Consider the following 6,000-nt stretch of genomic DNA (forward strand, 5'->3'; position numbering starts at 1 on the left):
GCTTTGTTGCCCTTCTCTGGACACATTCCAGCAAGTCAACATCTTTCCTAAACTGAGGGGCCCAGAACTGGACACAGGACTCAAGGTGTGGCCTAACCAGTTTGATTTTGCTTCAGGACATAATAAACAATCCCATCTTTACACTAAAATTAGTTTACCAGCTGATGACTACTAGGAAGATCCCAGCTTTGTTACAGCTCAATACTTCAGATATAAAACATTTCATCACTGAAATAAAGAACTCTACCTGCACCCCTCTTCTGTCATTTCTACCCCATTCCTTCATTTTAGTCTACAGGAAATTTCTTTTTTGACAAAGTAATATCCATCCAAAATCTACTGACTGCAAGGTGAGCTTCCAGAAAGAGCAGCATGTCTTGCTGCTTTCCATGATACGCATTCAGAACTACTGATTTTGTTGAGCGGTTTGAGATTCTACAGGTCTTTCATTACTGTCTATTACATCTTTCCAACCTTCATTTTCTATTAAGAACCACTGCTTGTAAAAGGGCAAGCTTGTAGATATTATTAGAAAATAGGAGTCTCAAAGCATATGATGATAATTTAATAATGGCTGTACAAGATATTGGAGCTTCTAGCCTGGGAATTGTTAGAAATACCTCCACCAGCCTCAACAGCATAGTCCTTAGCAACATCTACAGCTTTCTTACAGAGACATTATTTTGTGACTCAATAAGGATTCAATATATGAAGATATATTTCATTAATTAGGCGGCATATTAACAAATAATGCTAGGACAGTTAATCCAACTATTCTTTTAACTGGAGGGCTGGTCATTACTTGATTACTACATAGCTTTGTGCTGGAAAGGTTTGAGTTAGGGAAGGTCTATCCTTCCAAATCTATTTCATTTGGTTGCTGATCTTAAAACAAGATTGTTGCTTGTGAAGTCTGCCTTTTAAGGGTTCACATAATGTGTCACGACAAGAGATCTACATGATCTTGAACACATTGAGGAGAGGCTGAGGGAGCTGGGGTTGCTCAGCCTGGAGAAGAGGAGACTCAGGGGTGACCTTAACACTCTCTACAACTACCTGAAGGGAGGTTGTAGACAGGCTGATGATGGTCTCTTCTCCCAGGCACCCAGTACCAGAACAAGAGGACACAGTCTCAGGCTGCGCCAGGGGAGGTTCAGGTTGGATGTTAGGAAGAAGTTCTATAGAGAGAGAGTGATTGCGCTATGGAATGGGCTGCCCGGGGAGGTGGTGGAGTCGCCGTCATTGAAGGTGTTCAGAAGGAGACTTGATGGGGTGCTTGGTGCCATGGGTTAACTGTTTGGGTGGGTTGGATTGGTTGATGGGTTGGACGCGATGATCTTGAAGGTCTCTTCCAACCTGGTTTGGTTTATTCTAATAAAGGTTTATTCTATTCTAATATTCCATCTCTATTAGTCTGTCCTACAATGCCATACTGAATCAGCATAGCCTGGCAGAAAAAAAAGGACCATGTAGAAATTTCAATTACTCTTTCAGAAGATGAAAAATTATGGGTAGTGTAGAGAATATTTCACAGACCTGAGGTAAGGCAATGTGCAACAAAGCAGTTGTAAGGTAAAGTTCCAGGTCCTGCACTGGTGATCTGGATCTACTGAACTCACTTCACAGTTTTAACATCAACTGGGGTAGCCAAGTGTTTACAAATGTGATGGATTTCCATGCTGACATTCCAAACAGTATTCTGCAGTGCAGCACAATACAAAAACAGTGTAAGCAACAGTCAAAGAACAACAAAAGAAATAAAGCATATCCTGTGAGTTTGTGATTAGATTGCCCGTGACATTCATAACGATAAACTGAATGTTCATGCATTTGTATTTTAAGGAAAAATACCATGAAACATTCTAAACTAGTACAAATACATTTTCATATTTATATTTCTAAGAAGTGTAAGGGATTTTTAACCTTTACAATGAAGACTATACAAAACTGTATGGGGTGGGTTGCACCTGACTAATTTCATGGATTGTCCTGGGTAAGGCCTGGCTTACTTGCTGATCTGAATATTGTATTTACAACTGTCACTGCTTGGGGTGCTTGGGGGGCAGGAGTTGATCTGCTGGAGGGTAGAGAGGCTCTGCAGAGAAACCTTGACAGGCTGGACAGATGGGCAGAGTCCAACGGCATGAGATTGAACACATCCAAGTGCCGGGTTCTGCACATCGGCCACAACAACCCCATGCAGAGCTACAGGCTGTGGTCAGAGTGGCTGGAGAGTGGCCAGGCAGAGAGGGACCTGGGGGTGCTGGTTGATGGTAGGCTGAACATGAGCCTGCAGTGTGCCCAGGTGGCCAAGAAGGCCAATGGCATCCTGGCCTGCATCAGGAACAGTGTGGCCAGCAGGAGCAGGGAGGTCATTCTGCCCCTGTACACTGCACTGGTTAGGCCACACCTTGAGTCCTGTGTCCAGTTCTGGGCCCCTCAGTTTAGGAAGGAGGTTGACTTGCTGGAGCGTGTCCAGAGAAGGGCAACAAAGTTGGTGAGGGGCTTGGAACACAATCCCTATGAGGAGAGACTGAGGGAGCTGGGGTTGCTTAGCCTGGAGAAGAGGAGACTCAGGGGTGACCTTATTGCTCTCTACAACTACCTGAAGGGGGGTTGAAGACAGGCAGAGGTTGGTCTCTTCTCCCAGGCAACCAGCACCAGAACAAGAGGACACAGTCTCAGGCTGTGCCAGGGGAGGTTCAGGCTGGAGGTCAGGAGGAAGTTTTACACAGAGAGAGTGATTGCCCATTGGAATGGGCTGCCTGGGGAGGTGGTGGAATCGCCATCACTGGAGGTGTTCAGGAGGAGACTTGACAGGGTGCTTGGTTGCATGGGTTAGTTGATTAGGTGGTGTTGGATGATAGGTTGGACACGATGATCTTGAAGGTCTCTTCAAACCTGATCTGGTCTGGTCTGGTCTGGTCTGGTCTATTCTATTCTATTCTATTCTATTCTATTCTATTCTATTCTATTCTATTCTATTCTATTCTTTGTCATGTGGCCTGTAGGCTGTATTTTTGAACCTGTCTTTTTGAAAACATGTTGCTTGTGACACTGAGGTCTGTGGTGACAGGTTGGACTTGATGATCTTTGAGGTCTCTTCCAACTTTACTGATACTGATACCTCTCAAACAATCTACTGAACTGATTCTGCCAAGCTAGTCTTATTGGCTTGTGTAGATTGCTGCCTAGAGTTCAACATTTCAGTAAAACCTTTAGGCATAACAATGGTTTCCTCATGAGAAATGCTTGAACAAACAAAAGACCATATCGAAGTCAAATGTTTTTAAGTAGAAACTTCTGAAGATTCCCTTCAGATCTGCTGCCTGCTAATAACAAGGGAATCTGCAGGGATTTTTTTGTGCTTTTGAAATGAACCGCGAGAATGCAGTAAAAAACCACTCCATATCCCAGAAGCTGCAGTTGAAGAGGTATCTACGGTCTAATATTAGTTCTGTTCTCTATTTCCTCCTGCTGCCCTTGTATGTGCAGAAATTCATTAGAACTGGCTTAGTTATTCTTTGTGAAAACTGATTCAGAATCAGCGAATGAGACATTGCAAAGCTCTTGCATTACACGAAGGGAAGTAAGCAGTTTCAGAACATAAATCCTCTGGCTTTCTAGACAAAAATCAAGGGATGAAATGAATTTCCCTCTCGAGAGTCTTGCCTCTCTTCCTGCAATGGTAAGGGAATGCAGGGATGAATTAAACTTAGAGAGCAGGTATACTTCACTGATCCAAAATATTTTTTATAATGTATTTTAAACTTTATAGAATACATAGAATAGACCAGGTTGGAAGAGACTTTCAAGATCATCGCATCCAACCCATCAACCAATCCAACCCACCTAAACAACTAAACCATGGCACCAAGCACCCCATCAAGTCTCCTCCTGAACACCTCCAATGATGGTGACTCCACCACCTCCCCGGGCAAATACCCAGACCAGGCTCTTCCTTTTTACTACATGAATATGTTTTTCTTTCCCCTTTAATGTTTACTGGAATGCTCCCATTGCATGTGAGGTATATTTTAGTTGTGTTGCTGTTCGCACAGATTCAGATTATATTTGCATTCATTGAAAACCCAGCACAGTTTAATCTGATCAGGTCTTGGAGTTGACGGCTCTGAGGATGGATAGGATAGGATAAGATAGGATAGAATAGGATAGGATAGGATAGGATAGGATAGGATAGACCAGGTTGAAAAAGACATACAAGATCATTGAGTCCAGCCTATCACCCAACACCATCTAATCAACTAAACCATGGCACCAAGCGCCTCATGCAGTCTCTTCTTAAACACCTCCAGTGATGGTGACTCTATCACCTCCCTGGGCAGCCCATTCCAATGGGCAATCACCCTTTCTGTGAAGAATTTCTTCCTAACCTCCAGACTAAACTTCCCCTGGCGCAGCTTGAGACTGTGTCCCCTTGTTCCAGTGCTAGTTGCCTGGGAGAAGGGACCAACCTCCAACTGGCTTCAACCTCACTTCAGGTAGTTGTAGACAGCAGTAAGGTCTCCCCTGAGTCTCCTCTTCTCTTGGCTAAGCAACCCCTCAGCAACCCCTAAGCTCCCTCAGCTGCCCATCATCGGGTTTGTGCTCCAGACCTCTCGCCAACTTTGCTGCCTTTCTCTGGACATGTTCCAGCAAGTCAACATCCTTCCTAAAGTGAGGGGCCCAGAACTGGACACAGCACTCAAGGTGTGGCCTAAACAGTGCTGAGTATAGGGGCAGAATGACTTCCCTGCTCCTGCTGGCCACACTCTTCCTGCTACAGGCCAGGATGCCACTGGCCTTCTTGGCCGCCTGGGCACACTGCAGGCTCATGTTCAGCCTACCATCAACCAGCACCCCCAGGTCCCTTTCTGTCTGTCTGCTCTCCAGCCACTCTGACCCCAGCCTGTAGTACTGCATGGGGTTGTTGTGGCCAATGTGCAGATATGACAAGCTAATGTTCTTCAATATTATGTATCAATTTTGTTCTGGGAAAGCTGCAAGCACCAATCCATGTGCCTTGAAATAAACCCAGGACATACCTCCAAATGTGTAACAAATCCTCATTTTCCATATCTTTGGCAAGACTGAGTTTACTTCTGATGTCAAAAGTCTGCCTGGTAACCCATATGGTGGACTTTTCAATGTATTTCCTTGATCTGAGTTAAAACATTTGTTCTTGTGTCTTCTCCATGTCATAATGGCTTTTGGGAGGTGCACAAACAGTAGAACAGCAACTTGTTATCATACTTGTCTCCTTGAAAAATTGTAAATATTTTGTGAGGGATGATTATGCCTCCTTCTGTCTGCCTAACAGCATTTCTTTGGCTTTGGGATTGCTCAGTCTCTGGTTTGAAATCAAATGCTTTTTTTTTTCAATGCTCTGCCTTCTTGAAGAATTCCCTGTTGGTGCCTACTTTCTCTTTCCCATGTGATGCAGGAAATGTAGAGATTTCAATGCAGCAGAGTCGTCTCAGAGGTTGGTTGTTACTTAAATCTAACCATGAGGAAATCTGTAATCCTTTTGCATTCTGGAAGATCAGATTGCAGGCTGCTGCTGGCTGTCAAAAGTGAATGACACATTTTTCCTCAAATGTGTTGTCTGGGAAAAACAGTTTTTAATGTCTCTTTGCTTTTGTTTAGGTTTAAGGTAGTCCTATCACAGGACACTGGTTTATAGCTTCTTCGACTGACTCCAGAATGGAAACTCTATAGTCAGGTAAGTAGGTGGGAGAAAATAAAGAAGAAATCAAACAATGCAGAAGAGTCTGCAAAGAAGTTGAGAGTCAAAGTCAAATATCTCAAATTCTTGGCTAAATTATTAACCTTTGGATAACTGCTCCTCAGTGTACAGGCTAGACAAGTGAGCATGTTTTAGAATACTTTTCGGCTTTTGCCTTTCTATTTTAGAAAAAGCTGTAACCATTGTAAATCATCTTTTAGTGTAAACTGAAGATCTATCAGACTAAGATGCACTGTCAAGAATTTTGACCAAAA

This window comes from Melanerpes formicivorus, unplaced genomic scaffold (assembly GCF_026170545.1).
Source record: "Melanerpes formicivorus ecotype bairdi unplaced genomic scaffold, bMelFor1.0.p_v2 SCAF_247, whole genome shotgun sequence".
In the NCBI taxonomy this organism is placed as follows: domain Eukaryota; kingdom Metazoa; phylum Chordata; class Aves; order Piciformes; family Picidae; genus Melanerpes; species Melanerpes formicivorus.